This window comes from Pongo pygmaeus, chromosome 2 (assembly GCF_028885625.2).
Source record: "Pongo pygmaeus isolate AG05252 chromosome 2, NHGRI_mPonPyg2-v2.0_pri, whole genome shotgun sequence".
NCBI classification, from domain to species: Eukaryota; Metazoa; Chordata; class Mammalia; order Primates; family Hominidae; genus Pongo; species Pongo pygmaeus.
In genome coordinates, this window is record NC_085930.1 from 12,741,163 (window position 1) to 12,753,603 (window position 12,441).

A 12,441-nucleotide genomic window follows, 5' to 3' on the forward strand; every position below is an offset into this window, starting at 1 on the left:
GTACGAAATGTATAGATACATTGTCAAAAAGTGTAATTTACAAATTAAAAAAAAAAGTTTCCAAAAGAAAAAATAATACACTGATTTACATAAATGCAACACAGAGGCACACAAATATGTTCACACACACCTTCCTACCACAGCAATTAATTTTATAGAAATTAACATAAAAATAAAATTATAATATACACATAAAAACACATTGCAGAACCCCGTCTCTACTAAAAATACAAAAAATTAGCCAGGCGTGCTGGTGGGCGCCTGTAGTTCCAGCTACTCGGGAGGCTGAGGCAGGAGAATGGCGGGAACCCGGGAGGCGGAGCTTGCAGTGAGCCGAGATCGCGCCACTGCACTCCAGCCCGGGCGAGAGCGAGACTCCGTCTCAAAAAAAAATAAATCGTAGGATATTCAGCTTCTGTCATGCCATAATAAAGGATAACTATTTTCATTTTGCATGTTTTCCAAGTTATTCCCTAGGTTATATACATACATTGAACACTCTGTTAATTTAATCTTTCGTATGTTTTTTCTATAATAGGCTATAAACAAAAATAACTTTTTAAAGGGTCATCGGGCAACTCTGTGTTGATAATTAACATCTTTAAAGATGCTTAAATAGAATATAATAATTTTATTTCTTTCCTTCTATATATCATGTTCATTTCTTCTAAGACTTATCATTGCTGTCCTCATCTAACAATTTCATTTTCATGATTCCAAATATGTTTATATCCTGACTTATTTATTATTGCAATATTTTAACTTATTTATAACATACTCAATGCCATTATATTTAGGCCACCAAAATCCTAATGTTTCTCATCAAAAATTGTGCAACAGGAGTGCAGTATGTCAGGAATATTTGGAAAAAGAGAAAAAATTGTATAATGTGAAATATCAACAAAATATTGTTTGTGTTTGTGGATATGTTTTTAAATTTAACTTTGATAATTTATTTTTAATTTCTTCAAAAGTGCGAGTATAATAATGGTTGCTTGATATTTATACAGTTATTTTATTTTGCTCTTAGTGTTGGGTCTTTATTAAAAGTCAACAACTCTTTGACATGTTTTAATAACAATAATAAAACTTAAAGAATAATTTTCTTGAATACAAGGCAAAATGTATGCACAAGCAATTAAGGTTCATATTAAAAATACAATGAATGGATAATTTTAAGAGAATACTTAAGGAAAAATAAACTGGTTTATGTAACTTTGTCAATTCTATACTGGACTTTTTGATCCATGATACCATATATATGTTGACTGGTATTTGTTGAAGAATATGAAATATGAAACTTCTGTATAATGACTGAGTCAATCTTATCAGAGCATCATCTGCTAGGACCCAGAAACTAAACAACAGAAATAAAATAAAATTATTTAATTGACATGTATTTTACATTATCTGATACACAATCTGAATCTTATATTGAGATACCATATGTGTGGCATTTTCTGCTTTTTTGTCCTCTCATAAAGTATTCTAAACACTCAGCAAAATATCAGGATTCTGTGAAAGATTGTCAGCTGTAAGAAAATGCATTTCTGTGGCGTTCACATTCCCTTGGGGGGAAAATAATCATCTGATTCACATTATGTACATTTGTAACCAATGCTAGTGTGAGAAGTTCTACTAATGAAGATTATTATTAACACCCTGTATATGAGTCAGAAACCAAGTTGACTGATAGAATATTTTTCCTAAGTCCACAACTGTCTGATGTTTAACAGTACGTTATACCAAGTTTGAATAAGTTGCTTTAGACGTTTGAAATAAAATTCTTCATCAGTTTGAACACTTTATATCTTTTAGTTTTTGGTATATACAGGGCAAGTGTACATTTTAACTTAGAGCTTCTAAATCTAAATATTTTGATGAAAAATTTCTGTTTGAAATCAGCTCATTTTGGTTTTCACCAGCCTGCACTGTCTGCCTTTCCACTCTGTGAAAGCTTTGTCCCTTTTCCTCTCTTTCTTCCATTTCTGAGTGTCCTGGAGTAGTCCCTAGTTAATAAGTGTCTTTACATGGCCCCGCAGAAATTATTTAATCCAATTACTAAAAGTGATTTAACATCATATTTTAAAAACAATAGAGGCAACTCAGGCAAATAATTGAGGGGCCTGGTTCCTGGCCAAAATGCTGCATGTGATTTTCAGGCTCAATCATAGGAAATGATGCCAGGTTTACTGGCAGATCTCACATAGAGCAAAACTGCCCTCCACACACTATATTTTGTTCACAGGTGTTGCAAGGCAGTGTCTGAAGGGAGTTGCAGTCAAGGACTCTGGGGACCCTGGAGCCCAGGCTCTTATGTCTGTCTGCATTCTGCATTCCTTCTCTGGAGACCGCTGCAGAATCTTCCTTATTGGGGAGAGGGGTGGAATAGAGACCTGTAAGACATTTTTCTCTACTCTGACTCACTGCTCAGTACTTTTCTAGTCCCAGTCCTCTCTTCTCTGCTTCTCCATGGCCACCAGAGCTCACATCTGTGCTGATCCACCTGATCTTGTTTCACAGGGTACAATGGAACAGTGGGAACATCAGCACTTTCTTTGATTTAGCCTCTTGCTTATGGGATCAGAGTAAGAGATATAGACTTGCTTGTTACTTCCGTTTTGGTTTGTTGTTTCAATTAACTAATCATACAATAGGCAGCTTAGTTTTCCCCAGCACAGCTCAGCTCTTGACAAAGAGACTGAAAAAAGCAGACTGGCAGAAATAAAATATTTAACAACCACTACAAAGAAAAAATAGTTAAAATTTAAAAGTATGAGAAAGCTGAAATTTATGGAAATCAGATTTTTAAACTGATGCTAAAATTTTCCAGGATAGGATCTCTTTCATCACTTACTTAAAAATTAACTAAGTATTATCATTTTAACTTCATGTTTTTCTTTGAGATTATTGTATATTTGCATGTAGTTGTAAGAAGAAATACAGAGAGATATGGTGTACTATTACCCAGTTTTTCAGTGTTCACATCCTGCAAAACTATGGTAAAGTATTAAAATATATTGATATAGTCAAGATACAGGAATATTTTCATTATGACAAGGATTCTTCATATTACTTTTGTATAACTTCACTTACTTTTCTCCAGATTCTATCTCCTTGTTCACCCTGGAAACCATCTCAATTTCTATAATTTTTTGTAACATTGCCTGGAAGGAGAAAGATCTAGTTATGTTAACAGAGATTCTTTACAGATTCAAATTTTCCCCCACAAAAGATATCTTTGCAGAGCCATTTCAAAATATAGCAAAAGGACATATTTTGGCGTGAAAAAATTGATTTCCTTCTTTATCTGTTGTCTCATGCTGGAGTCAGTTTGGAAAGAAAGCCACATTATTTAGGGCTAAATAAAACTCATCTGATGAGATTTTGTGGTTTGTAGGATGTGACTCTCCAGAATCTTTAGGTAGGAATTTGAGCAAGAGATAAAAAAGATCACATTTCAGTGTTCAGTCAAGAATGCAAACTCTTACCACTTCTATTTAACATGGAAGTACTAGCAAGAGTAATCAGGTCAGAAAAAAATAAATAAAAAGTATCTAATCAGAAAGGAGGAAGTTAAATTACCTTTATTTGTAGATGATATAATCCTATATGTAGAAAACTCCAAATACTCCACCAAAAAAACCGATAGAACTCATGAATCAATCCAGTAATGTTAAAGGATACAAAATCAACGTACAAAAATCCATGACATTTCTATTAAAAAATTGACCTGGCAGAAAAAGAAATCAGGAAAACAATAACAAAAAAAAAAAACACTTGGGAATAATTTTAACCAAGCAGATAAAATACCTGTACATTGAAAGTTGTGAAACATTAATTAAAGAAATCGAATAGACCATAAATAAGTGAAAGTATATTCCATCCTAACAGATCAGAAGAATCAATACTGTTACAATGTCCTTTTTACCTACAATATGTACAAACTTAATGCAATGCCCATCAAATTCCCAAGAGCATTCCCTACAGAAATAGAAACAAAATTCTAAAATTTATTTGGAACCACAAAAGATCCCAAATAGCTAAAGAAATACTGAGAAAATAAAACAAGGTTAGAAGCATCACACTTTCTGATTTAAAATTATATTAGAACACTATAGTAACCAGTACAATAAAATAGTATGGTACTGGCATTAAAAAAAAATACACCAGTAGAACAGAATAGAGACCAGAAATAAATTTAAACATACATAGTCAGCTAATTTTCAACAAGGACACCAAAAAGACACAATGAGAAAAGGATAATCTCTTTAATACATGGTGTTGAGAAAACTGAATTTCTCCATACAAAAGAACCCGTACCTTACATCATACACAAAACTTAAAATGGATAAGAGACCTGAAACTTTAAAACTTCTAGGTGAAAACATAAAGGGAAGGCTCCTTGACAGTTGCTTTTGCAATGATTTCTTGAATATCAAGAAATATTTTATAGCTCGGGCTACAAAAGCAAAAATAAATAAATGGGAATATATCACATTAAAAAGCTTCTGCATAGCAAAGTAAACAATCAATAAAATTAAAATGCAACCTAGTCACTGGGAAAAATATTTGTCTACTATGTGTATATCATAAGGAGTTAATATTCAAAACTTTTAAAGAATTTGTACACATCAATAGGAAAGAAACACATAATCCAACTTAAAAATGGGCTAAAGACCTAAATAGAGATTTCAAAGAAGACATAAAAAACCAAGAAGTGTATTAAAAAGGTGCTTAATATCACTAATTATAAGGGAAATGCAAATCAAATCACTGTGAGATAGCTCTGACACCCGTTAGAGTAGCTGTTATCAAAAAGAAAAGAGATATGTGTTGACGAGGGTGTGGAGAAAGGGGAACTTTCCTATACTCTTGGCGGGAATGCAAATTGGAGTAGCATTATGGAAAACAATAAGGAGTTCCTAAGGAAATCAAAAATTGAATTATCTTCTGGCCTAGCAATCCCTCTTTGAGTATACCCAAATAAGTCAAATCACCACCTCCTAAAGAAATCTGTACATGTTTATTGTAGCATTATTCATAATAACTAAGGTATGGAGGCAACATAGGTGTCTCACAATAAACAAATGGACAAAGAAACAGGGGTGTATGTATGTATGTGTGTATATACACACATACATACACACACCCACCCACACAATGGAATATTATTAAACCTTTAAAAAGGGGGAGATAGGAGGAGCCAAGATGGCCGAATAGGAACAGCTCCAGTCTACAGCTCCCAGCGCGAGCGATGCAGAAGACGGGTGATTTCTGCATTTCCATCTGAGGTACCGTGTTCATCTCACTAGGGAGTGCCAGACAGTGGGCGCAGGTCAGTGGGTGAGTGCACCGTGCGCAGGCCGAAGCAGGGGCGAGGCATTGCCTCACTCGGGAAGCGCAAGGGGTCAGGGAGTTCCCTTTCCAGGGGTGACAGACAGCACCTGGAAAATCGGGCCACTCCCACCCGAATACTGTGCTTTTCCGACGGGCTTAGGAAATGGTGCCCCAGGAGAATATAGCCCACACCTGGCTCAGAGGGTCCTACGCCCACGGAGTCTCGCTGATTGCTAGCACAGCAGTCTGAGATCAAACAGCAAGTCGGCAGCGAGGCTGGGGGAGGGGCGCCCGCCATTGCCCAGGCTCGCTTAGGTAAACAAAGCAGCCTGGAAGCTTGAACTGGGTGGAGCCCACCACAGCTCAAGGAGGCCTGCCTGCCTCTGTAGGCTCCACCTCTGGTGGCAGGGCACAGACAAACAAAAAGACAGCAGTAACTTCTGCACACTTAAATGTCCCTGTCTGACAGCTTTGAGGAGAGCAGTGGTTCTCCCAGCACGCAACTGGAGATCTGAGAACGGGCTGACTGCCTCCTCAAGTGGGTCCCTGACCCCTGACCCCCGAGCAGCCTAACTGGGAGGCACCCCCCAGCAGGGGCAGACTGACACCTCACACGGCCGGCCAGGTACTCCAACAGACCTGCAGCTGAGGGTCCTGTCTGTTAGAAGGAAAACTAACAGAAAGGACACCCACACCAAAAACCCATCTGTACATCACCATCATCAAAGACCAAAAGTAGATAAAACCACAAAGATGGGAAAAAAACAGAGCAGAAAAACTGGAAACTCTAAAAAGCAGAGTACCTCCCCTCCTCCAAAGGAACGCAGTTCCTCACCAGCAACGGAACAAAGCTGGACGGAGAATGACTTTGACGAGCTGAGAGAAGAAGGCTTCAGACAATCAAATTACTCCGAGCTACGGGAGGATATTCAAACCAAAGGCAAAGAAGTTGAAAACTTTGAAAAAAATTTAGAAGAATGTATAACTAGAATAACCAATACAGAGAACTGCTTAAAGGAGCTGATGGAGCTGAAAACCAAGGCTCAAGAACTACGTGAAGAATGCAGAAGCCTCAGGAGCCGATGCGATCAAATGGAAGAAAGGGTATCAGCCCTGGAAGACGAAATGAATGAAATGAAGTGAGAAGGGAAGTTTAGAGAAAAAAGAATAAAAAGAAACGAGCAAAGCCTCCAAGAAATGTGGGACTATGTGAAAAGACCAAATCTACGTCTGATTTGTGTACCTGAAAGTGACGGGGAGAATGGAAACAAGTTGGAAAACACTCTGCAGGATATTATCCAGGAGAACTTCCCCAATCTAGCAAGGCAGGCCAACATTCAGATTCAGGAAATACAGAGAACGCCACAAAGATACTCCTCAAGAAGAGCAACTCCAAGACACATAATTGTCAGATTCACCAAAGTTGAAATGAAGGAAAAAATGTTAAGGGCAGCCAGAGAGAAAGGTCGGGTTACCATCAAAGGGAAGCCCATCAGACTAACAGCGGATCTCTCGGCAGAAACCCTACAAGCCAGAAGAGAGTGGGGGCCAATATTCAACATTCTTAAAGAAAAGAATTTTCAACCCAGAATTTCATATCCTGCCAAACTAAGCTTCATAAGTGAAGGAGAAATAAAATACTTTACAGACAAGCAAATGCTGAGAGATTTTGTCACCACCAGGCCTGCCCTAAAAGAGCTCCTGAAGGAAGCGCTAAACATGGAAAGGCACAACCGGTACCAGCCACTGCAAAATCATACCGAAATGTAAAGACCATCGAGACTAGGAAGAGACTGCATCAACTAACGAGCAAAATAACCAGCTAACATCATAATGACAGGCTCAAATTCACACATAACAATATTAACTTTAAATGTAAATGGACTAAATGCTCCAATTAAAAGACACAGACTGGCAAATTGGATAAAGACTCAAGACCCATCAGTGTGCTGTATTCAGGAAACCCATCTCATGTGCAGAGACACACATAGGCTCAAAATAAAAGGATGGAGGAAGATCTACCAAGCAAATGGAAAACAAAAAAAGGCAGGGGTTGCAATCCTAGTCTCTGATAAAACAGACTTTAAACCAACAAAGATCAAAAGAGACAAAGAAGGCCATTAAATAATGGTAAAGGGATTAATTCAACAAGAAGAGCTAACTATCCTAAATATATATGCACCCAATACAGGAGCACCCAGATTCATAAAGCAAGTCCTGAGTGACCTACAAAGAGACTTAGACTCCCACACATTAATAATGGGAGACTTTAACACCCCACTGTCAACATTAGACAGATCAACGAGACAGAAAGTCAACAAGGATACCCAGGAATTGAACTCAGCTCTGCACCAAGCAGACCTAATAGACATCTACAGAACTCTCCACCCCAAATCAACAGAATATACATTTTTTTCAGCACCACACCACACCTATTCCAAAATTGATCATATACTTGGAAGTAAAGCTCTCCTCAATAAATGTAAAAGAACAGAAATTATAACAAACTATCTCTCAGATCACAGTGCAATCAAGCTAGAACTCAGGATTAAGAATCTCACTCAAAACCGCTCATCTACATGGAAACTGAACAACCTGCTCCTGAATGACTACTGGGTACATAACGAAATGAAGGCAGAAATAAAGATGTTCTTTGAAACCAATGAGAACCAAGACACAACATACCAGAATCTCTGGGATGCATTCAAAGCAGTGTATAGAGGGAAATTTATAGCACTAAATGCCCACAAGAGAAAGCAGGAAAGATCCAAAATTGACGCCCTAACATCACAATTAAAAGAACTAGAAAAGCAAGAGCAAACACATTCAAAAGCTAGCAGAAGGCAAGAAATAACTAAAATCAGAGCAGAACTGAAGGAAATAGAGACACAAAAAACCCTTCAAAAAATAAATGAATCCAGGAGCTGGTTTTTTGAAAGGATCAACAAAATTGATAGACCACTAGCAAGATTAATAAAGAAAAAAAGAAGAATCAAATAGATGCAATAAAAAATGATAAAGGGGATATCACCACTGATCCCACAGAAATACAAACTACCATCAGAGAATACTACAAACACCTCTACGCAAATAAACTAGAAAATCTAGAAGAAATGGATAAATTCCTCAACACATACACCCTCCCAAGACTAAACCAGGAAGAAGTTGAATCTCTGAATAGACCAATAACAGGAGCTGAAATTGTGGCAATAATCAATAGCTTACCAACCAAAAAAAGTCCAGGACCAGATGGGTTCACAGCCGAATTCTACCAGAGGTACAAAGAGGAGCTGGTACCATTCCTTCTGAAACTATTCCAATCAATAGAAAAAGAGGGAATCCTCCCTAACTCATTTTATGAGGCCAGCATCATCCTGATACCGAAGCCTGGCAGAGACACAACAAAAAAAGAGAATTTTAGACCAATATCCTTGATGAACATTGATGCAAAAATCCTCAATAAAATACTGGCAAACCGAATCCAGCAGCACATCAAAAACCTTATCCACCATGATCAAGTGGGCTTCATCCCTGGGATGCAAGGCTGGTTCAATATACTCAAATCAATAAATGTAATCCAGCATATAAACAGAACCAAAGACAAAAACCGCATGATTATCTCAATAGATGCAGAAAAGGCCTTTGACAAAATTCAACAACCCTTCATGCTAAAAACTCTCAATAAATTAGGTATTGATGGGACGTATCTCAAAATAATGAGAGCTATTTATGACAAACCCACAGCCAATATCATACTGAATGGGCAAAAACTGGAAGCATTCCCTTTGAAAACTGGCACAAGACAGGGATGCCCTCTCTCACCACTTCTATTCAACATAGTGTTGGAAGTTCTGGCCAGGGCAATTAGGCAGGAGAAGGAAATCAAGGGTATTCAAGTAGGAAAAGAGGAAATCAAATTGTCCCTGTTTGCAGATGACATGATTGTATATCTAGAAAACCCCATTGTCTCAGCCCAAAATCTCCTTAAGCTGATAAGCAACTTCAGCAAAGTCTCAGGATATAAAATCAATGTACAAAAATCACAAGCATTCTTATACATCACTAACAGGCAAACAGAGAGCCAAATCATGAGTGAACTCCCATTCACAATTGCTTCAAAGAGAATAAAATACCTAGGAATCCAACTTACAAGGGATGTGAAGGACCTCTTCAAGGAGAACTACAAACCACTGCTCAAGGAAATAAAAGAGGATACGAACAAATGGAAGAACATTCCATGCTCATGGGAAGGAAGAATCAATATCATGAAAATGGCCATCCTTCCCAAGGTAATTTACAGATTCAATGCCATCCCCATCAAGTTACCAATGACTTTCTTCACAGAATTGGAAAAAACTACTTTAAAGTTCATACGGAACCAAAAAAGAGCCTGCATCACCAAGTCAATCCTAAGCCAAAAGAACAAAGCTGGAGGCATCACACTACCTGACTTCAAACTATACTACAAGGCTACAGTAACCAAAACATCATGATACTGGTACCAAAACAGAGATATAGATCAATGGAACAGAACAGAGCCGTCAGAAATAATGCCACATATCTACAACTATCTGATCTTTGACAAACCTGACAAAAACAAGAAATGGGGAAAGGATTCCCTATTTAATAAATGGTGCTGGGAAAACTGGCTAGCCATATGTAGAAAGCTGAAACTGGATCCCTTCCTTACACTTTATACAATAATCAATTCAAGATGGATTAAAGACTTAAATGTTAGACCTAAAACCATAAAAACCCTGGAAGAAAACCTAGGCATTACCATTCAGGACATAGGCATGGGCAAGGACTTCATGTCTAAAACACCAAAAGCAATGGCAACAAAAGCCGAAATTGACAAATGGGATCTAATTAAACTAAAGAGCTTCTGCACAGCAAAGGAAACTACCATCAGAGTGAACAGGCAGCCTACAAAATGGGAGAAAATTTTTGCAACCTACTCATCTGACAAAGGGCTAATATCCAGAATCTACAATGAACTCCAACAAATTTACAAGAAAAAAATGAACAACCCCATCAAAAATTGGGCGAAGGACATGAACTGACACTTCTCAAAAGAAGACATTTATGCAGCCAAAAAACACATGAAAAAATGCTCACCATCACTGGCCATCAGAGAAATGCAAATCAAAACCACAATGAGATAGCATCTCACACCAGTTAGAATGGCAAGCATTAAAAAGTCAGGAAACAACAGGTGCTGGAGAGGATGTGGAGAAATAGGAACACTTTTACACTGTTGGTGGGACTGTAAACTAGTTCAACCCTTGTGGAAGTCAGTGTGGCGATTCCTCAGGGATCTAGAACTAGAAATTCCATTTGGCCCAGCCATCCCATTACTGGGTATATACCCAAAGGACTATAAATCATGCTGCTATAAAGACACACGCACACGTATGTTTATTGCAGCATTATTCACAATAGCAAAGACTTGGAACCAACCCAAATGTCCAACAATGATAGACTGGATTAAGAAAATGTGGCACATATACACCATGGAATACTATGCAGCCATAAAAAATGATGAGTTCATGTCCTTTGTAGGGACATGGATGAAATTGGAAATCATCATTCTCAGTAAACTATCGCAAGAACAAAAAACCAAACACCGCATATTCTCACTCATAGGTGGGAATTGAACAATGAGAACACATGGTCACAGGAAGGGGAACATCACACTTCGGGGACTGTTGTGGGGTGGGGGGAAGGGAGAGGGATAGCATTGGGAGATATACCTAATGCTAGATGACGAGTTGGTGGGTGCAGCGCACCAGCATGGCTCATGTATACATATGTAAGTTACCTGCACGTTGCGCACATGTACCATAGAGCCTAAAGTATAATAATAATAATAATAAAAAGAAAAAAAATAAAAAAATAAAAAAAATAAAAATAAAAATAAAAAGGGGGAGATACTGTCATTTGCCACAACATGGACAGACCTAGAGGACATTATGATAAATGAAATAAGCCAGACACAGAAAGAAAAGCGTTGCATGATCTCACATACACATGGGATCTTCAATAACAAAAAACATAAAATATACAGAGATAGAGAATCAAACAGTTGTTATCAGAATTTGTGGGGTGGGAGAAGAAATGGGGAAATGTAGGTCAAAGGATAGAAAGTAGCACATCTGTAGGATGAGCAACTCTAAACATCTAATGTGCAACATAAGGACTATAATTAATAATAGTGTATTATATTCAGAATTTCACCCAAATGATTAGAAAATAGCTACGTTTCCCATGGGGCTTGGTGGGGGGAACATGATAACTATGAGATAATGGATATGTTACTTTGTTTCACTACAGTAAACATTTTATTATATATGTATCCCATAACATCATTTTGTACACCTTAAATATACACAATCAAATTCATTTTTTTCTTTATTATTATTATTATTATACTTTAGGTTTGATGGTACATGTGCGCAATGTGTAGGTAAGTTACATATGTATACATGTGCCATGCTGGTGCGCTGCACCCACTAACTGGTCATCTAGCATTAGGTATATCTCCCAATGCTATCCCTCCCCCCTCCCCCCACCCCACAACAGTCCCCGAAGTGTGATGTTCCCCTTCCTGTGACCATGTGTTCTCATTGTTCAGTTCCCACCTATGAGTGAGAATATGCGGTGTTTGGTTTTTTGTTCTTGCGATAGTTTACTGAGAATGATGATTTCCAATTTCATCCATGTCCCTACAAAGGACAGGAACTCATCATTTTTTATGGCTGCATAGTATTCCATGGTGTATATGTGCCACATTTTCTTAATCCAGTCTATCATTGTTAGACATTTGGGTTGGTTCCAAGTCTTTGGTATTGTGAATAATGCTGCAATAAACATACGTGTGCATGTGTCTTTATAGCAGCATTCATTTTTAAATAAAATAAAAATTAAAAATTAAAAAGTCACTGTCAGATAATTCTAACAAGCCTTTCATTTCGTTGGCAACTATTGTCTTTTTTTGCATTCAATTTGAGATCTTTCTGGTTCTTGGTATACTGAGTAATTTTCTATTGAAAACTGAACAAGTAGGTATTATGTCATGTGATTCTGGATATTATTTAAACC